The following is a 23,100-nucleotide window of genomic DNA, read 5'->3' on the forward strand; positions in this document are numbered from 1 at the left end:
TCTTTTCAAAGTGTTTAATATTTTTCGGAAGCTTTAATTACGAATCTGTCTCGTAATCCTAATTATTCATGGCGCATTTTGTGACAATTGTAAATGATCAATGTATCCGAAGCTGAAAGCTTTTCATCAGCTATTGTACAATGTGTTCGTGTTAAGTTCGCTGACCCCATGTAGCAAGAACTCTCTGCTCGTCTGCTTTTACCTATGTCGCCTATGTTTCGAGATTTACGTCCGGTATCGCCGCTGGGCATTTCTTCAGACGGCTGGCTTTCAGGCATTTGCCTATGATCAAGCAACTCGTGTCGCTCGAACACAGATGCAGCGACAGCCGCTCAGTGAGCCCTATCAGCCAAACGAATATCATGCGAAGGACGAGGTGAGAGCAGGCAAGGCCGACTGACAGCGTACTATTTCGCACCTAAAGGTAGACAAAGTTTCACTGCATGTCTATCTATGCAAGGTTTTCACTGAAAGGCTTCTATGCACCTCTTCCCTGGTATTGTACGTTCTAGTGAATTAAAAGTGACCTGTCGGCGGGGCTCGACCAGCCTTGTCGACTGACGCCGCCCTAGATGGATCGATTGGCCCGGCGGATGGCTACTACTATCATTATCGCTATTGTTGCTAGTGATTATGAGCTGTCTAATTTCTCTAAAAAAAAAAAAAGAAGAAAAAAATAAATAAAAATACACACCAGCCCTTCAGCGACTGGCAGCTTAAGTAAGTCGAACGGCCCGACAGGAAACGGCCGATGGGTGGATGGTGACGATGACGACTGTGGCGGCAGCGATTTCAACGTACCGACGAGCGCTCCTCAAAAAAATCTCTAAATTACATTGTGTCTGTCTATCTTCTGCATACATATACATTTGTGTGCAAGTATATGCCAGAATGAATGTGCTGGAAAGTAATCGCGCCACGAAAAATTGCCGGCACCGATGTCGCGGGACCAGTCGCGAAGATCGAGGTGAAGACCGAACGGCTGAAGAGGCAATCACGACGATCCATCTTCTGTAATGGATCACCTAGGGCGCCGCCGCCGGTTTCGCCCCTCCATACCAGAACGCTTCGCATCGGTCTGGCACGACAGTGCCGCGAATCTGAACATGACGCTCTCATTCAAAAAGAAAGTTGGCCGAATCAGAGTGGATGAACGTTGTCCAATCATACTATTCGAAAGGAACAGACAAAATATAAATGCTATGAACAGCAAAGTCACTGCCGTGCTAGTCATAGTTGAGTACGTGTCGGCGGATGCTTAAGTTTGCGAGCTTTCGGAACTGAATGGTCTCCCTCTAGATTTAAAAGGTAACGCAATAGCTCTTACTGCAGATTCGTAATATTTTCATCGACTGGCATCACTTACGGTTTTACCAGCTCGAAGCTACTCCTTCGAAGATCAGGTTAAAATTGGTACGTTTCTCGTTTTGCCCTACTATTATGTGTAACAACGTCGAGCCTTACCAGACGATGATTTCTGTCGAGCGGGCACGCTCTAATGACAGTCTAAACGATCGGCCGTGTGTCGCCACCCCACCGATACCCACGATCTCTGCTACGAAACGGTTCGTGGGTGAGATTACGCGACGCTCGCTAGCCAAGACAACTTTCCCAAAGGGGCTAGGAAGACTTCGAATTCGACGCCAAAACAGCGGCGGACCAGGCGCGCAAGTTAGAGAGAAGGAAAAAGGTTCCAAAAATACACAGTTGTAACTTAGCGACAAGAGCACATACACAGTAGCGGTCTCTGCCGCGTTGCCTGAGTGTGTATGTACGCGCCCATGAAAACATTTCGCATGACTGAAACGATCATGTAGATCATGCAATAGAGCAGCCAGGAGGCGTTACGATGACGCGGCAGCGGTTAACAAAAATTTAAAAAATTGCTAAAAATGATGATGAAACAAAGCTATATAAAGAGCGCAAACCACATAATAATGGAAGCGGTAATGTATCACTGGGAACAACAGGCAAGAAATTGACGACTAAACACGAACGAGCCGAAAAGGAACGAAGTCAACAGAAGGGCTAAAGAACGGAAACTTCGGACCGCTGCGGGTTCTGTGCGATGAGTACAACCGGCGACTACCAAATGGGTGCAATTGTATAGAGGAATCGTATGATATGAGATGCTCATATATGGACGGCAGTAGCCATCGGCAAGCACACATATTCTATATGTGTGCCGTGCTAATTGCGAACACGGAAGCATATCGAAACATTTACTTTTTTTAATTCGATGACCATAGCCAATATATGTTTTTCTATTAGACAGGTAAACCGTATGTGATCAATGGTGTTTATGCTGACACTCCAGCTAGTAACTCCGGCGACTATATTAGTCAAAGTATTTATTTGGCCATATAAAAAAAAAGGCTTGACTACAAATATTAGACAGTCTAGTTACATAATATGGTGTACGGATTTCACTAAGTTTCCAGTGAACGGATGCTGGCAAAAGCCAGCGGAGCCTCCCTAATCTATGGCTTACCGATAGGAGTGTACACGTAGTGCAAAGACGAGTAAACGCTAGATGAATGCACCAATATTCCACAGGGCATAATCTCTATCAGATCGAAATTCTACCTACTGAAGCCAATGTAACTATTTAATGTATTCGCACATTGAAATGCTGTGTTTTGTCCTGAAGTCGAAAACAAAGCCTCCCAAAATATGGCATTCGGCCTGAATTGTACTTCAGCCGCTCAAGAAACGCTTTGCTCACGTGTTCTGAAGTTCTGATGGAAGAGTGACCGATGACGACTACCGCTAACTGAAGCTGTCAAAAATAATCTAAGTTACTTGGCGCTAGCCGGGAGGTCAAGTGCGTCGTACGCTAGGTGTAGACCTGCGGACAAAATGAGAAGTCAACGACCTGGTAGGCTTGCTATGGACCCTTACCCATGATAGTACGTCATATGAAAATCGATATTGAAACTCATCGCACTTATAATACACGCTAAACAGCTCTGTCCTAACGACGGTTATCTGGCTGTAGTTTTTTTTTCGAAGGTACAACTTTATCTGTAAGAATGTTTATGAACACAGTAGACGATCTCGACGTTTATCAAATAAATTCACACCCTATCTTAGACCAGACTGTCCCTACAACAACAACAACACGGCCCAACTTATTGAACTAATGTGTTTCATTATAAAGATTCACATGTACAATAAGTGACACGTTTTTACGTACAATTAAATCTAAATCAATACGAGATTTTACATTAAGTATCGGCTGACCCATGTGCATTTGGGGGAATTGCTTTCCTTACTTTCGAATGTCATGTTTCCTTCTTCTTTGTGAAATCCCTCAGCTCGCTGGTTTTCTATCCGGTTCGAAAGAAGCGACCAAATGGCCAACAATTACAATTCGGTTATTACTGCCGTTGTATGGTTTCAAGTACCGAAGACACGAACGATCGTAACACGAGCTCTGCCATATCGGCACTCTCTATCAGTCGGCGCGCAATGGGAATTCTGTCTTCAGTTTGATTTTTTCTCGTGCCTCGCAGAACGACTACATACATAGATATGTGTATCTGTATGCATGTGTATGTAATTAGGCCGCTGAAAGGCAGTTGTTTCCTACTCGAAGTGCGTCTGCTCCTTCGGGAGCCTCGTCATTGGTGTCGTTGTCATCATGGTCATTATGAATTGAAAATTACGGCCTGGTCATTGCCGTTACTGCTGATGAGGTTCTATAGATCTCGAATCCGTTTTTCGGTACAGGTTTCATCGTCGCTCCATAGATACGATTCACTGCATAATTGCATAAAGTCATATCATTGGGCTTTGGCACCATCGGACCCCTACCTATATAGAGAATTGACTCAGCGGCAAATCTATACGTGCAAATTATTCAACCTCTAACGTTTGCGCCAAGGCACCATTAGTGGATATTATCGGTAAGATAAATGCGGCAAGCATCAATCCCAATAGAAAAGCAATACAAAAAAAATGTTTTCAAATCCTTTTTTAAAAGGCAAAAACAGATCCTTCGGGTGCCCCTTTGCTTTCAGCGCCCGGTATGTCCTTGGGTGTGATGAATTTTTCGTAAATTGACTATCTAGTAATATGAGGTAAAATAACGTGGCCCAGGAAAGCCTGTCTGAATAAATAACACGGTAGTCAAAAGCCTGCTGCACCTATTCACACTACCACTAAATAATCCGAAAACGCTGCCTATGAAATGTTGTTATCGTCCCTAGACAGTCTGTGAATGCATCTGCCCTATAAATATCTATCTGTCCTAAAACTTGCCCTAATTGCACCGTTCACAGACACACAGATTAAGCCTTAACTAATTCTCACATTGAGTGGTGCTCGATACTGCTATGTAGTACCTATGTTTTACAGACGTACAAGGCCTTGCACGAAGTATAGTATAGATCTGTTTTATTGAAGTCAAAATGTGTGGGTATCGCCTGCGCACACCTTGTCGTCGTTTGCGGTTGCTAATGCTGCCGTAGCCATTATAGCCCTGGCATTTTTAATCTTTGCCATTATTCATTCATACAATTATTGTTTTGCTGTCCGTGGTTTCATCGAGCCTCCAAATAAAGGGTGACACCGGTTCCGCCGCGCGGCGCGATGCGATCTCGCCTGCCGGCCAGCCAGGGCTAGTTATTGCTTGTGGATTCGAAACAGGGCAGCGAGTCAACGTGTGCCTGCCGTCCCGCACCACATGTACTTAGAGCACACGGCCGTACAAAGACACGCAATAAACTCATCGACTGTTACTAACAGCTATTGGCAGGGCCCCGAATGCCACAGGTACCACCCGTGAGTCGACGTCGAAATCGATAGAAAAAAATCAAACTTTCGAGAGAACTCGAGACATTAGCAGCACCAGAAAATTGCGCTGGTGATCCACCATGTCTGAGTGTCGATCTGTCTACCTGAATGCGCAGACAAGGCAACGGATCTGTTCGCGGTCCGATACAGAAATATGAGAGTTCCGGTAGCGAGAAAAAACTGGGTGAAGGTGCGTCACAAATCTAAATCGAACTGGCAGAAAATCGCTGAAAAAAGCATGTGCTTACGCTGATCATTATAATCACTGCAGCGACATACCCCCGAGTCCATTAACAATTCAACATTATCTTTGCCGGAGCCCGTCATAGCGACAGCAACGATAGCTAAGAACGTCTGACCACCTAGTGTTTATGTTGTGGAAAGTTACTTCGTTCCCACCTCGTTCGCCTCTCGCTTGGGCTGAAATTCTACGCTTTCCAAGTTTTGAAGTTAGTTAGAGCTCGGCCTGCTGTCGCTAGCGTCTTCAATGTAGTTCACGGATACTATTAATATTGAGATATGGGAATGAGTGGCTTAATGCTGTTGTTTGTCCTTCTTCAATGATGATAAAGATGAATTAGGGTCACTAGCGTTTGATCAGTTAATTATTCAGGCGACGATCGTCGCCGCAGCCATCGTAATTGGTCAGCGAAAAAAACTGCTACCGATCCTTACGTGCTGCTGATGTCCCACCAGGACGTTCATTTTGGCCGTTGTTGTCGTTGTTTCTGCTACTATAGCCTTCGTCGATAACTTTCCTAACGATAGCGGATCGAACGGCGGTGCGGCAAAAAATACAACGGCGAGAACCATTGCGTCGCGGCTCGTTTGTCATTAAAACGGCCCTTAGGCGTTAGTGGGCAAGTGCACGGGAGCATTTTCAAGAATTTTCGATTTGCGTACACGTCTTTTTCTCCTGCGTCCCAGTTCGGAAGACGCGTCTGGTGACATCACAAATCACTACGAGTTCCGCTGATCGAGTGGGATCGATTTCAGAACAATTTTTTTCAACTTTACGGTTCCCGTCATCTGTCACACTTTCTTCGCACAGATTGCTGTTCTTAAGTATAAATCGTATGGATATATATATATATATATATATATATATATATATATATATATGTGAATTTGGCCTATGTTTCTGCCTGGTCGTCTGAGCTACTTTGCCATCTGATCGATTGTGTAATTACAGCCTATGTGCACTTAGCTGGGTCATTGCCTCCGCAATCAGATCATTTACATATGTGCGCATGCTGCATGTATATGGATGCCGTATGAGGATAATCACTAAACTGCATTTGAATAACGTGAACTGTGGGAGCCTGCGGGTTCCTATTTCGAAGATGCGTGCCGATGGCGGACGAATAATTTCGACTGGATTCGAAATTCTGCCGATAAAGGCAACACATAGTCTGGATGAAGTAAATATTGTTTTTATCACTGTGGCGCGGTATGGTTTGAATACTTTTTTATTCATTATGCTAAGAAAATTGAAGTTTTCTCGTTTCGTTATTGGCACTATGTTTGACTTACAGTTACTACGGACACAACGGCTCAAGCATTAAATAGGGCGCATGTGGCGGCAAGGCGTTATGGATTGAAAGTTGCGGATTTTCCTAATCCAAGAGATTTCTTGGAACTTACAGGTAGCTAACGTTTCTATGGCCAGAAGGGACATAACTATCATAGGACCAGTCTACATACGGCAGAACAACGCCTCAAAGCTGAAACGCTCACGGGGAGCCAGTCAGTTTATTAAGATAAATAGGTTAGGGTACTCTGCAACCGATTAACAAACAAGTACGAGATAAATGAAGCGAAGGACGCTCTAACTAGTACAACGGTGTATCAACGCCTCCCGCTAAAGATGCTAAGAAAGAATCGATCAGTCCGCTTCATTGATACAATGAAAAATGTCGCTTGTCTTTGTGTTCTACTGTACATATATCGTATCATAAAATGGGTTTATAAAATGGGCAATAGGCAAAATGTGAAAAGGTTTGGGCCAAAAAATTCATACACATGATATACTAACCATAAACCCGACTTCCATTTTCGGCAATTACGATACATTTCGGTAAACAAAGAGTAACTTGGTGATGCTTACGATGGACACCTGTAATACACGTAATTAAGGCTTAGTTCTCACCTTATTTAGGTGAGAATTAGGTTAGCAATAAGCGAACTCGGTCTGGGTTCACATATTCATGTGGTAGTGATCCGCACATAAATAAATATAAATGTTTGGCTATATGCAAAAGAGCTCAGCCTGGACGTAATTTAGACGCTTATGACAAGGCGGCGTCCACACGGAAAATGGTTTTAAGACTGATTTGCCAATGAAACAATAGCATAAACATACAGAAGCGATGTGATTAAAAACCGTTGATTGTCGCCTTTCGATGCTTGTCAAAGGTAAGGTGCAAATGTATTTTCCAGATTCTGGCGACACCCAAAACTTTCCAAAAACAGCTGATATCATTCCGAGATAGAACTATCTACATGTGTTCCGTCAAAATTCACACAGATACTCGACTAGTAAGCTGGGGCGAGCCCTGTGGCTTTGTGTCACCATAAGACTTTGCTATCATCGGGCGACTCCTTAGTCCATCCGCGTTGATTTCTCTTGGTCGATAGGGCAACGCCCGAGTAAACACAGGCTAGACAAATACCAAGCTACACCAGTACAATAATACCACCGCTAACAGTAGCAGTTCCGTACGTAGAAGGTCGTCGTGAAACACTTCACTCCATATTTCACGTCCATAGATATTAACGCCAGACACGCACACACACGAATACACAGCCCTTCGTTCATCGGTGTATCCTCAGCCCAGCATCTCCATCTTCCGCTTACCTCCCTCTGGCCAAATCAGCTATAGTCTCATCGCGGGTGAGGAGGAGGGGGGTGAGGTAAACGTCAAAAAACTAGGTAGGAAAAATCGACGAACACCGAATCGAACGCGGATGGGTGAGATATGTTTGGGTGTAGAATCTTCGATGCGTTGTCTGATCGGATATCGATAGAACGGACACTATCGTGGTGCGCAACCGTAGCGGATGCTGCCACAGGCAACGACATGACCGACGAACGGCGCCAATGTACAACCACATATACTGAACGTTTGAGAAATTTCAATCAGTCTGATGTTTACAGGGCGACGACTCGCTGTCATTTTGTCAGAGCCGTGCGTTTAGGGGGGTGATAAAGCTTTTTAGGGGCAATAGCAACAAAAACGACGACGGCAATAGCGTTAGAATATGGGCGACCTTTAGAAAAGAGCTCCCCCCGTGCCATTATTAGCGCCTTATAGATCCCGTGCGTCAAAGGCCGTCTGAATGTGGAGGACGGACTCGAAATCGGTTTTATTAGATAATAAGGAAACTTACGTATTTTTGGAGTTTTGTTTACGACACCGTATAAAACTGCTGAACATAGAAAAAAAAAAATAGTCAGTTAAATTGCTTGATGGTTTGTTCAGAGAACTTTAGCGTAATAATAGCGTCAATGGGATCGCTTGTCCTGTCATTTCTAAGGGACATCGAACAGCAAGGTAACAGGTTAAAAAACAAAGGCAACAATTCGAAAAAAAGGTGATGGGAACGAGCAGACTGACGCCGACAGACTCCCGATATCAATCAGTAGATTCAATACGCTCTGTATTTGCTTGTTATAAAGAGATGCTAGATATTCAACTATAAGTTACTTGTTTATTTTTTATTCGTGTTTGGTTTTTTTATCGCTTGTATTATTTATCTCTCCTCTTTGTCCGCAGTCGAACAAACTACAACGATATCACAATAACAATTACAGATTTACCCTCTAATTTCGTTCTTTGGTTTCGATTAATGATTTTTCTCGCCTTTTAAAATTGTAACGTCCGCTTAGTCCTTATCATGATGCCCAAAAAATTTCTATACAAGCCCATTTTCACTACTATTTTTAGTATTATTTGTTGAGTTCGGTGTACCTCATTGACGCATTTTACGGCGGCTGGTGGCGACGTCCTTATTGCTCGCAATGTATTCCTTTTTATCGTCGCGAATTTCTCACTTCTCAAGTAGTATTTGGCCTACTTTGACCATTTTTCAATCGTTTCATTTCTACAATGAATCCAACCATTTGCCGTTTTGATGGTCGTCGACGATCGGCCTACTTGGTCCATACAGACGTCTTCTCAACGCCCAACAACAGCTCACTATCGATTTGACCGTCTTAATGCGTTTCGTCTACCGACCGACTCGTTTGTTATATAATATGGAAAAAATCACACAGAAAATTTTTTACACGAGTCCTTTAGTTAAGTGTAAAAAAAGTAATGCTTTTTCTTAGGGCTGTTAACTGGTGACGAGGAATAGCGGCCTTTTTTTATTACTTCAATACTGTGACAACGACCTATTCAGTAAAAGTGATACAGTATTTTTGGCGTTTCCCGTTCGACTAGGACAAAAGCTAGGCACATATGAGTAGCATCATCGAGCGAAATTAGAATTTCACCTTTTACAAAACCAAAAGTATGATCTATATTGAAGTGATCTATATGACTTTGTACGTAAGTTGAACGATTGAAGTGAAACGCACGTACTTTTGAATGAAAAGTTGCAAAAAGTCTATTTTTAACGTCTGGAATCTATTAACATTCAGTTATACGTAGATTTAATAACGCTTTCCGAAATACGCGTGACGTTTTTTGGAACAGTCATTATTTTAGTAATTTATCGCTATGCGGGGCATGTAATAGACAGTATAGAAATAAAACATATATATTACTGCCAGTGGACTCCTTGAGATGTGCCTCTCAACTTGTAACTTCCTTCCTTCTGGGACCTATTTTCCTCATGGTCTCAGTCATTGTAGTAGATTATAGCTTTACGACGAAACATTCTGCGGACATCGTTCCTACTAATAGTTGTTCCAACCGTAACTATATTTTGTGCATTTGATGCCGCGTCATCGAATCACCACAAATTCTTTATCGATGAGTCTTTGGTTAACTCTCGTTGCTAGCTACCACATGAGAGCGAACTTCAATCCAGCGTGTAATGGCAGTGTTTTCTGGGCTTGAACGTAATTCCGCAGTCGAAGTCCCGCTCCTTGCTTTTGATACTTATGGCGATACTAGATGGTGATTAGGTTGACGTCAATGGCGATCATAACAATGTCACCGAAGCCAACGTCTTCGTCCAGCCACCCCAGTACCCCTGCCGCTTTATCCCACTCCCAAACTTCACCTTCATTTTAACTCCTTCTGTTACTCCATTTCTCTCACTGTTTCGTTCAACAGTTTCATCCAGCATAGCGCTAGCATGAGGGTCCATCGCAGACCCCCGTTGTTATCGACTTTCCAACATCTAAATGGTTGTTTGTATGTATGCGCGAACTTTGATGAAAAATGCATAATAGCAATGGCAGCAGCGGCCTCCGCTACAGTGAAACGCAGCTTGTCAGTACCGAGGCATCAGTTCTGAAGATCAGTTCAGGTTTAAAGAGATACTTCAGCGCGTCGTTCTTGTTGTCGACTGTCTTCCGCCGTCGTCTTGTTTCTCCGCGCCTCGGCTTCTCGCGTCGTCTCGTTCTCATCTTCGAACGACTTCGGCCTGTCAGCTCAATGTCGATAACGGTCATACTGACGATATTCCTTGGGCCGGCCTCGAAAACTCGCTAGGGAGCAACACCGGCGGCGGTCGTAGCGTGAACGGCCACTCGTGTTGCCGGACACGGCCGTTCACGCTTGTTGGCGCCTTCATGTTGCTGGATGGACTCGCGATGCTGTTCATGTCTTTATAAATTCAGTAGTTGCTATCTGGTTGATGGCTGAATTTTCTGCGCTTTTCGTTGCGAGCAGAAATCGCTATCATTGCAGCGGTATTTGCGGTAGTCCGAAGCGAGACGCGCCACGGCAGAGCCCGTAGCAGAGCGGCTGGGGCAGGCGAACAACGATTTTCTATCGGTACTTTATTATTATTTTGTTACTCTTTTAGACACATTTTAATTAAGTCATCGACTCCCTGATTTTGATGTTTTACTTTTTTCTCCCCCTTCGTAAAAGACCAGCGAGCTAACGTTGCCAGAGGGATCTTCTTACGTTAACCTAACGTCGCTTCGACGCCGACGGAGTCGTCTAGCTGTTCAGCGAATCAGCCAAAGCCAGAGAGAAATTGCAGAGGGCCCGGGAGTGAGTCGATGTCGATAAAAATAAAGGTAGTAGGCTACAAGCATGTGTAATGTGAGCATAGGAGAAAAATGAGGATATATGTCTTGTGTCAAGCGGAGGACAACCCCCTGATGTCGGTTACCGGAGCGACGTCAGCGCCGTTAGAAAAGCAACAGTCACACTGTTAGCAGTAACAAAGTAACGTGGCACTCGACATTTACCATCGCCGTGCGTCGTCTAGCGACGTTTGATAGGAATACAATTTGCAAGATTAACATCCTCTACAGTCTCTCGATGGCGGCGGCTCATCCAGAAGATTACCTGAAACGTTACATGAAGCCGATCGATTGGTCAATCGACCGTAGTGAATTTAACGCGGGTCGGTAGCAAGGGCGTAAATTGTTTTAAATTATAGTAGCAGCAACGGCATTGACGGCAGTAGCGGCAGCAGGAGCAACAATAACATTTTAAGACAACCACTTAGAAGCAAAAGGTGGAAAGATTGTTCGAACGCTACACGGGTTCTCGTCATACAGTGCTTGTACGACACGAGTTGTGTTAAATAGGACCTCGGATACTGCTGAATACGACCCCTGCAAAGAACAAGCAGAACTCGTCGGCGCAATGTAACGCATCATAGTGAACTTTAGGTCGCGTTCGATTTGAAATCCGTCAAGCTTTATTGATCCATGTTACGTGCGTGTACATACAGGTCCCTCGAACGTTGAGTCTCCAATATACCTTTTTGTTTCCTCATTTCAATGTCTCGCTTCCTACATAAACAGGCGGAAAATAAACAGTTTCATGTCATGAAGAACATTTGGACGTACGACATAACCTGCCGCCAAATCCTATGCATTCTTTGGCGGACCCATATGGGACATTCGAAATGAAGTCTTATTATAGATGAAGAAACATAATTTCAATGGACTTCCCTGAGTCAACAAACGTATTTTTCAATACGTCCCGTATTCTAGATACCGCGTTAATATCTCTACTGTAATACACTGTACTGGTTAGCAGTTTGCCAGGCGTCCGTGTATGCATCTTGCAACTAGAGCTGAGGTACGTTCAGATCTACTGCTTCGAGTTCTAAAAAGGATGTTTCGATTTCCTTAAACTTAACTTATCATACATTTGTTTATACCAAGCCTTATTTGAGTTGTACAATCCGCAGTTAACAGGTGCGGAGTTTAGCACAACTATTGTACTACGAACATAAATAGGATATTCCCATTGTAACGTTGCTGATTTTACATCTATGGCATATCAACGCCCGTCAAATAATTCGGGATTCGATCGTGTGCTAGCTGTTACTGAGTTGTGACGACGGCTATGGGTGCTTCTCATTTTTGATTTGGTCTTCACATTATCGAGCTCCAGGTCACTGGGTCAAGAGCCCCTAATACATGGTGGGTTAAGCCCAAGAAATCTCCGTTGAATTCTATACACACACACACACACACACACACACACTCTCAGATAGCTGCAATGGATAAAATCGATAACTAGCTCCGCGTTAATCGCGAAGAAGCCGGCTTTTTCAATCTCCCGGGACCAACGACAGCACCGAGGAATTTACACGATTCAATTTCATACAAAGTAAAGTTTCTTGTTGTATTGCGTCAACAGGGAAATTTTTAAGGAATCGAAGTGGCGATTGGCGATCCTTATTCGCTTGTTTTTTTGCCTGGCCATTATTTCAGAAGTGTATGATGTTCCGCTAGAGTGCGACGGCCTTGGCTAAGTTCTGACCCTGTTTAACATACAATCATATTAATAACGTATGCTAGCCAGTCTAGTGATAGATATATATTTTCAACTGGAGAACATCGCCAATGAACGGGAGCTTGCTATCATTACTACTACTACTACTACTACTACTACTACGGGTAAATTATTAAGACTTGCCCACCGCCAGCTCTGAAATCTGTTTGTTAAGGTAGCAACAATATTTAACATCTTAGATACATTTCTAACTATTACTACATAGAAACTATAACCTGGTCTAACACCTGTATAGGATATAGCCATATTCTAGCACTTTTCTACCTATACCAAGCCGAAGTTATGGTTCACAATGGCGACAATGAGTCAAGTGACAAATGGCGCGTCGGACAGTACAACCCGGTGACCGCACCAAACGTGCCTAGGAAGAACAGATTACGATGGGATTCCTCTGAATGCATGCCACAAAGTGATCGCTGCTATTTTATACCAATTCCATATCAATGTTATTGTCTCACTAAAGGAAACAATATCGGACGTCAGCTTTGGCGTTGTTGGCTGCGCCGGTCGCCAATATTTATCATGAGTGTCCGTCTGCATGTCAGGCGTCATGTCGGAACACAGTATCGCTATGGCGACCCGACTACGGCCCACAGAGGGTTAATACTTAGCTGCGTGAATCAGCTGACTTTGGTACCACTATGGTCGACTGCGCGAATATGCGCAGGCGGGCCGGCGGTTGAAACGAGACAGGAAACGCTTCTGGCGTTTAACGCAGCATCGCTTGGCTAAATAATGGCTTTTCGGCCTGTTGGGCTTAGCCGCCGTCGCCGCCGCCGCCGCGGCGGTGTCACTACAATAAAGCTGATAATTGTAATTACATTGGAAATACGTCCATCGCAACAGCTTGTCGCGTTCTTAGCCAAGTCGTCCTGCCTCATCAGCGGGCGATGCGCTGGGGCGTATGCGATGCTAATAAAGTAAGGCGGTCAGACACAACACAGCTGCAGTAACAAGCCGATAAGGAGATCGAGCGACAGGAGGAATCAAAAGAAATTTCTCTTTATTTTCAATGTTTATTCCAGCTACGGACGAAAAGATGACTCCTAAAGCAGGATGCTCGGTTTCACTGAATTTCCACCTCCGTAGAATGCTGACGCTATCATTGACGCGGCTGATTCACTCGGCCATTTCTTCAACTGGCGAACACCAACGGCTTAGAAGCACTCGTTTCGATTCTCGTTCGTAGCAGATTGAAGATCTCGCTGGTGCAGCGTTGGCAACAGTTACAATGGTGTCACAGCGTCAGTAGGGTTCACATAGGACAGATCGCAGACCGAGAATTAATGCAATAGTTGCTTGATTGTCTCTTTTTTTATTCGCTTCTTTGGTTTTGTCGTCGTTATCTCCTGGGATGGAGGTGGTAGGGCAGCGGCCACAGCAGCAGCGGCCACAGATCCAGTCGCAACGTCGACGGTGACTCTTGATTGTTGGCAAGTTTCCACTAAGCCGTGGATGTTATCCACGAGATGAGGACGGCACCTATTCTTTTATTGTCTTTTTTATTAGAGAATATTAATGCTGATTGTGCGTTCTGCGTCCATTTCTACGTCTAGTTCTTACCGGCAATCCAGCGCTGTTTGCTGCTACGTGCCGCCGTTGTTCGATACCATCTGCTTGCGACTCTGATACAACGAGAGGCTTCCGCACGTTTCAAACGTTGACGAACGGCCCCATGGGCAGTGGACCGAAGAGGGCGTTCGGATGTTTCTTTTTCACTCAGTAAAGGAGTGAGCGAGGTAGCTTTTGTCTACAACGGAATGATAGTTTCCTGTTTTCACGATGCTGCTGACAAGTCCCACCGACGATTGGCTGGTCTAAACCAGTACGTGTACGTAATACGTGGCCGATTTCAACGTTGTGTTACGTCTAGGCAAGGCCGCACGTAGTTAGGTGGCTGACTACTTTATTCACAACGCTCGACGTGGAGGCCTGGCTCATCTTTTGTTCATAATTCGTTATTAAAAAAACATTGCATTTTTAAAACACAGACCCCATGACAATTGGTTCTGTCGAAAATATTGCCTTTCGAAAAACCAAATTATATATAGGTTAGTCTATTACAGTATCTTTCTTATTTTCCCAGACATTTTCTTAAACCAAAACCATTATCATATAATGACATTTATGGCTTTATTACGTAGTTCTTAGCAAGATTTGATAAAGGTTCATCAGCACAGCAATACAAACACACGAGGCTCCCCTGTATTGTACAGTGCTTCCGTCGAAAGCCTCCATTGTTTGTTGAAAGGCATTTCTTGTTCCTACGCACGCATCAGACGCCGACAACAAAAGCAGTAGCAATCGTTTGTCCCGTTTCAGTTGCCGGCAGTTTTTCGCAGCAGACGTGGGCCAAATCCGTACAATCCTGGACCACCGCCCATAACCCAACCAAAGCTGTGCATGCCCTGCAACGAAATCTGTACCATGCCGTACTCCTTTTCGCCGACGACTTGGTCTACCGACGCACACAAGCCCCCGGCGAAACAAATAAGCCCAGAAAATATAAACTACAATATCAAAGACTACTTGCCAATGGCATCGGAATACAGCGAGTACGAAGAATGTTAACTAGACCCATAATGCTATTCACAGGCATAACTTTAATTTGATCCATTACCTGCGGATATGCATAGCCATTTTGTGTACCTTACACGGTCCTTACTTTGACCTACTATATATGATGATTTTGGTTACTCGCTGCTTATAGCAAACGTCTTAGATTGGGTAATGAATGAGCTTTTCGCCACTTGTGCGGGGCTTGAGGAATCGAAGGATACGACCAAGTGTTGATGCTTGAATGCATTTTGTATCTCACTTGCGTATCTGAAATTTTGCTTGACGCTCTGTTAAATTGAATATTGTCACGGAATTTTTCCCAGGGTCTTCACGCTAGCAACGGTTAGCGAGGATGGCGATGCCGGCGGCGCTAAAATCTTTAGTGTTCGTCTTACTGAGATTTCGTTTGATGTTTTTCGTTGATGCAATACATTTGTCTAATACTGAAACACGCAAATAACATAATCGATAAAATCTATGACCTCCCCTGAGGCGTAAACAAGGCAGGGTCGCTCTTGCCATCGGCTGTGCTGATCGCGTGACATTAAAAATGAGCGAACAAATCATCAGCTATCTTCAAAGTTTTCTTTACCTAAGCTTCTGAAACTAGCTGTTACGGCTATTTGTCGATCAGGCCAGTCGGCCTGACTCTAGCTCCTATAATTATTGAGCTGCTACTGTTTGGATTTCATTTCAATACAATGCCAGACGTCCTTAGCCGATGAATAGGATACATGCACGTTGGAAGGCACGAGACGAAGTGCTTAAGATAAGATCAAGATTAGCCACGGAACGGTTGCCGAAGATGGGCAATGTCATTTAGAAACAATATCACATAATACTTGATCTGTTCCTGCGTCGTAGCAGTACCATTGACTGTGTTGTGTTATAATAAAAATAATAGCACAAGGTAAAGCGTGAAAAACTATTATAATAGAATTTTTCAAATAGATGCCCAGATATTTAAAACGTTCAGAAATAACTTCATTAGAACGTTGCTATTTATAAATCTGGAATATGGCTTACGCGAAGAATCAATTGATCTCTGAGCATCAGTCGGTTCGACCTATAGATGACTTCCCAAGTCGAGGCACAAAGACACCGACGAAAGCGTCTTGAAAATAACAAGAATTGATCTGGCGGTTGCTACAACAAATAGAAAGAGCTCTAGATAGGTATCATCAAAGAATGACAGTTCTACTGTCCTCGAAGCAGCTAATTGGTCCTGGCAAGCACCCGTCACTTGGCAAATTTAAAATATGACTCGTCAAAAAATAGGACCATTCTTCTTCCTTTCCCAAAGCTTTGAGAGGGTAACACTAGTCCCTCAGTTAATTTGAGCAGTGCGTGACAAAATCTAAAAAAAAACAACGATGAAAAACGACGCGTGTAGGACACGAGGACTATCAGAAAGGCATTCGGCCACAGAAATAGCGCGAGGGATAATATCAGCTGCAGCGGTTGTCCTAAGGAAATAGGTACAACCTGTCTACGGGGTCCTTTTATCGTTGTCGAGATCGAAACAAATTCTCAGAGGAATATCCATTATCGATATAAATTATGGTTTGAGCGCGTTGGCTTTTTTAGGAGTTCTGCATTAGTAAGTTGAAGCTATTCGATAGGCGTGGGCAAAGGGCGATGAGAGGTAATAGTCACGCAGATGACAACACCGACTTCATGCCGCCCCGGTGCGGACGGAGAATGAAAATGTAGATACAGGAAGTCTCCGAACTTCCACCATCAGAAACGTCACTTAAAAGGCTTTAAAATTATCGTTCGAAAAACAACGCTATGTTTAATTAAGTGCTTATTGGATTAAGTTGAGGTAGATACAAAGGTAGTTGAGTGGAACTACGATAGGATCAATTCGATTAAACAGCATTGGTATTTTTGCCATTTTCTGAAAATCGCCTAAATAGAAAATTCTATGTTTCCGTGCACGATCCTGGGTATCTTCACGTATTTGGACTCGAAGTATCGAGTTAATGTGGTAAATACTGACTTCATATATTATTGAAAAAAGCCCATAGTTGAGAGGGGTAACCATCTATAACGCTTGAGTCTTGTCCATGCCTATCCGTTCGAATGTGACAGATAGCAAGTAAGATATCTATTGCTTTCACCGACAACAACAAACCTCCAATGTAACTAGCCAGTTGGAAACGATCGACAATATCGTGTCTACAAAGGTGATTAAATATAATTATAGTTCAATTTCAGCCATATCGATGTGGCGCTTATTTACCATCACTGCAAAATCCTTGCCTACGTATCCTTGTATGTAGCTGAACTGAATATGGTGCTCACGTTTGCAGGCAACCGTCTCAAAAACTAGGCGTAGGTACGAAACAGCTCTTCAAAATAACCGCTATACGCGTTGTCCTATTGAAAGGCCGATGTCGCGACATCCCCCAATTCGTTTTGGGGTATTGGCGTTTCGCATGTCGTCTTGGATCCCGTAATGACCATTACCTCGATTTGAGAGCATTTACGAAAAGCCAAATTAGATCCCAACGTTCTACATACACTCATGTCACCATGACCGGACGATTGATGACCAGACTACGATCGGTCTGACCATTATGTTTTGTGTAAAAGACAGGCCAACTCCTTTTCACCGTTAATTATCGCACATGTCTTACGGGAGCGCTACCGTGTTGCTGTTATCAAAAATGTTTGTATTACACCTTATATCAGGGAGCCGAACAAATTCATCGCCAGAAATCTTCCGTATTGTGGTGTCTTCGATGCTTTCTAATGAAGACACGTAGATCTGTAGCTTCAATTACCGCCACCGTGACTACGGCTTGTCGACACGGAGAAAAATAATTCTTAAGTGACTGTCTTTGTTATTACAAGCAAAGACAAAAAACAAATCCAAGACTTAAATAATGTTTGTCGTTTTATGTAGTGTTTGCTGTTGATCTAAGCTGATCCTAATCTTTACGCAGTGTCATCATGAAGTATTAGATTACTCGGATTAAGAAGGCCAAACCTTCAAGTCAGCGGCAAATAGCAGCAAGAGGCTAGCAACAAGCTGTAGGAGCTAGCTTTAAAAAAAAATTTAATTAACAAAAAAATAATTGAGCTTCAAATACATCAGGTGCAGCAAAAATGCATTAAAACCGACGTCATCAACCGATGGCTCCGCTATTGCAAGTTAATTTTGCTAAATAATCGCATAGCTCTTATTTTTTCAATAAGTGGTGGTCTTGTTTACACAGAATAATTTAGAAAAATCACCGAGTAGCGGCCGTGGTAATTTGCAGGTGTTAGATGGTTCGCTGTCAGCGTCCGCCATATTGACCTCGTTTACCACCTAAATTTCGGATGTAATTGGGGTTTAGCGTTCAGTTTTATATGATCAGTTGGCCTTCCTGGCTCAGGCCTGATTCCAGAGCGCAGTGCTGTTGCGTGTTTTCTAATTGTAAGCACAATATAATTATTAGATTGGCCGACCCCATTGAAACCAGTAGCCAGCCGAACCGCTTCATCAATGGCTGCTCCTTCATCGATGGCCAACTAAGATACAAATTTTAATATAAACTTCAAGCAGTTCCCGTGTCGCGTTTCAGTCACTATACAGGCCAACATCAATCAGCTGTATGCAACGTATTCGTTTGTAGGGCTTTCTTTTTCTCTGCATTCTTTTCGGAACTGATACAACTATCCGTAGTCTTCGAGGCCGATGGACAATTAGTATATAGTTGTGTGATACCTCAACAGTGGTTTTCAGTATGGAATGAAGTTCTCCATCACTGGCCCATTTTTCTCCATTTTAACGTTATTATGTAGTAATAACAATGTTTGCATATTTTTTGCATCAATTTGATTTTGCAATATAACGGATATTGTAGCAATGATAAACTCTAGCAGTAGCAGCATTATTATATCTGGCATCGTTTCTGCTGACGCGTCCTGCCACTTTCATAGCATGCCTTCGTTGTTCGTAACGAACGATTAGCTCGTTGGCAGTTTATTCATATAGTTTGCACGATATTGACCTGTATTTAGCTATGCATATATCAAGAAGCGAGACGAGCTGCGGCAGCGTGCAAAAACGAAAATGCTCGTTCCGTAGCAAAAAGTAGCTTGCGTTCCGCGATCGACGAAAAAAAACGTCCCCAGAATCTAACTACGATGGGCATAAAGGTCTCAGCTATAGCTATAGTTCCTGGCTTACGCTTGTGTACGAAGTCGAACGCGTTTAGAGATTGAAGAATGAAGTGACGCAAATGACGCTTAACTCCATTCTATCGAACGACGAACCCGCAACGAATTTTTCTATTCGCCTCCCAACATATTGGGAATACTTCATCGATCCAACGCTACCAATAAGTAACTGAAAAAAAAACAATAAACACGTGGGTGCTGTTTGATCACTGGCCGACTAATTAGGCCCCAGCTTTCTGGTATATATATGTAGACAACGAACACCTTGTCAGTGTGAAATTTTCTCATTCTCTTAGTTCGACGACACCCGTTACACTGGTTCTCGTAGCTCTTCAAAGCGTTGTTCCCGTATGACACAGCACCTTTGCTTTGTTTGTCTTGGCAACTTTTCATCTCTTCCTTACGTACTATATAATAGTATGATATTAAACAATTTGTTATTGCTTCCGCTGGCATTTCGTTGTCTTTTGTTGTTTCTACGGCGTTCCACAGCTATATTCCTTCGACATTTTTTTTTTTGGATTTTTCGAAATGTTCAACTGTGCCGTGACGCCCCGCAGAACGGGGGCGAATAGCGGTTGTGTTTGTTCATGTATTTGAGTGCGATGCCCGACGCCCGGTGACGGTTCCCTTCAGCCACAGCAAAGGACACGACGAAAAATCGCGCGCTGGCACCTGTTGTGACGCTTAGCAATGTTTTGGCCGATATCTGACATTGCCGCTACTTCGGCTGTACATATTTATATAGAAATACACGCCTATCCATATGTAGTACTTGATGGTGACGCGTCAAGGGATCCGTTGAAGTGGAATCGCACACTTGTCGCAAGCGTATCGATGTTACTATTCGTACAATTTGTAGTGCGTTCACCGTTTGACTTTGTTTCAAGAAAATATGCCGACTCATCACTGTTTCCGTTGTGTCACCGTAGTAGGGATGACCCGAAACGCGTTCGGCCCATGGGACCGTCGCTGTTCCTTGGATAGCGAATAAAAATAGAAATAAATTGCAAAAAATGACTATTTAACCTTATCGGATAACTGTGGCGTTTTTAAATAAGTCGTTTCCGAGTTCAGGACCCCCAATGAATAGAGATTCAAGCAATAAATAAAAGTGAGTTGTCGCATATTATTAGAGATTGTAAACTTTTTTTTTTCTATTTTTATATTTGAGCAGCTAAAGCTCTGACCAAAATCGAGAGGGGTTGCTCGTTCGACGCGCAGCGGACGTCATGTACTTGTCAAGAGTAGCGTCACCATGACTAATGACCATACCTGTGTACTTATACCGTTGTTTCCAAAACTATATTTACTATTTAACTACCCGTTGACATCCGGTTGTGGCGGATTCAGTTCTGTTACTTGATTAGGCACAATAAACAATGAATTACTTCTTATAAATGAGCCTAAAATCCGAACAATCTGATTGCTCTATTGGGTACAACCGAGCCAGGTCGGCCTACTCTAATATAAGCCTACGCTAAGAACACCGATCGCGAACGTAACATCGACCCAATTACGTCCAATCAATCCAAACAGCTGTTATATATACACACTGTCCTTCTTTGTTCGAACGACATTAGCAACAAACGTTAGGGCGAATAAGGTACAAACGTGCACAAAGAAATTGTCAATCTACCCCAACGCTGATGCTGACCAAATACAACTCGTGCCAAGTGCTTGAATCGACATCAGGCTAAAGACACCGTGGCCGACATCTTAAAACGTAGACTTTGTTTCGCCCAGGCGAGCGAGCGAGCGAGCGTCGCCACGGCCGCCGTCATCAGCAAAATCTGAGAGAAGCAATGAAGCCGCGGCACTAACAACCTCAATTGTTGCTGAAGCAAAACACCAATCGCAGCCTCTATCAACCGTAGTCAAAAGTTGCCGCCAGAGATGACTTAAACGGAAGAACGACTACAACAACAGCGCCAGCAGCGTCAGTAAATAGGGCGACATCGCCTTGTAGACACACATCCTTGTAAGGCGCGCACAGGATCCGGTGAATGCGAGATTTTCAGATCGTTCAGACCACCTCCGACCGGTGGTGCTTGGCCCGAGGTTTTGTCCAGGACCGTCGCCTAGCACGACCTGCCGAAATAATCTGTAAAGCTTTGTCTCTGTTGTCTTTTGTGGATTTGTTTTAAACATGAGAGGAAGCTAGCGATGCATGTCGCGCTGGGGCATTTTCACAACGACGGCGACAATTGAATGGGACCGGGAAGTGGACGAGGCAAAGGAACGGACGGGAGTGGTGCGATCGTAGCACTAATATTGATGTTGAATTTGATCGTTCCCTCATTTATGATCACTCTAGCACAGTAAACGAAATAACGATAGATAGGCGCTTTTTCGGGCAAGGAAAACTATGTTTGAAAGACGCCTCTTGAGAACGACAAGTCTCGACTTCAGCGCCCAGCCCTGCGATGGTGTTAAAGTAGCTTATTTACTATAGATTTTGTGGATGATGAGCAATTGAAAACAAGGTTTGTTAGCCTTTGACAATGCAAACCGTACACAACAACAGCGAGAAGTGGACGAAGAATTAGAAGAATCGGCACCAAGGCCACAGCGGCGGCTGAAGCGAAGACCGCATCGCAAGCAATTCAAGTTTGCAGATCGACGACAATGAACACTTCTAGGAAGCGTTTTTCGAATTTTAACTTTCTTTTTGCTATTACTATTCGAACTTATGCTCAGGTTAACCTAACGTACATTTATGTAAATATAAGCACGGCAAGGGAACGCTACCTTAATAAGGTCTAAGGGTAAGCAAGTCCTTTTTTCGTAATAGATTTTTTTCGAAACAGGAAGTGAACGGTTGCAAAAATCAATAACTGATTTATTCTTTCCACCTGTCGAAGTTTTCACAACAGGAAATGCTGCAGATTAGAACGAGCGCGAGTTGAGATTTACGCAAATACGAGAATTCAATTAAAAACCTATTCATAGTAGAGCCAGACGATGCGGGTATATGAAAGCACCGCTTGCCCCCACACGTTTCATTCGGAAGCTCCCAGAATATAAATTGTGAACACACTTATTATAGATACGTAAATAGAATGATCTAAGTTAATTGAAAAATGACATAGTCTGTGAATGTGTAGTTCGGCAGGAACGCTTAAAACGGAGCCATCGTCTTCTCTATTTGTCCAGATGACCGCCACAACAAAGTGAAAGGCTTGGTTCATTCAAACACTCAAAGTTTTCTCAACTGCTTTACAGGGAACGAAGGGGGAATTCCGCGGACGCCGATATCAACAATTTCCTTTGACGTAATTTCTCGAGTACGATATAGCACACTACTGAACGAAACAACAATTGTTCAAAAATAAAGCAATTACTGAAGAAAATAAAGCCTACTGCACCCCCTTCTACTGCTGCCATAACTACTACGACGTACACTCGAGCCTATATTAAAGTACAGCATCCACCCACCCCCGTCACAGGAAGGCCACGCCCCACTGCTTATCACGCGACACAAAGTCTTTTTCCTCTCTCTCTCTCTCTCTCTCTCTCTCTCTCTCTCTCTCTCTCTCTCTCTCTCTCTCTCTCTCTCTCTCTCGTTGATGCTCGCTAACGGGAAATTTCGTCGTCGAATGTACGAGAGAAACGTTCCGGAGGAGTT

General features: G+C 43.6%; 1 protein-coding gene across 11 annotated transcripts in view; it reads left to right on the forward strand.

Annotated features, from left to right (window-relative positions):
• The window catches only part of LOC111248900 (uncharacterized), a 154,752-nt gene that overhangs the window by 41,292 nt on the left and 90,360 nt on the right, over positions 1 to 23,100 (forward strand). For 3 of the 11 annotated variants that reach the window (XR_015326250.1, XR_015326254.1, XR_015326244.1), the window contains one exon: positions 22,698 to 22,759. The exons of 6 other annotated variants lie outside the window; for them this stretch is intronic. The gene's annotated coding sequence lies outside the window, so the exon portion shown is untranslated. Of the gene's footprint in view, positions 1 to 22,697; positions 22,845 to 23,100 lie in introns of those variants that run through there. 2 more of the 11 variants (XR_015326253.1, XR_015326243.1) reach the window with 1 other exon arrangement.

This window comes from Varroa destructor, unplaced genomic scaffold (genome assembly GCF_002443255.2).
Source record: "Varroa destructor unplaced genomic scaffold, Vdes_3.0 BEIS01000004.1, whole genome shotgun sequence".
Taxonomy (NCBI): Eukaryota; Metazoa; Arthropoda; class Arachnida; order Mesostigmata; family Varroidae; genus Varroa; species Varroa destructor.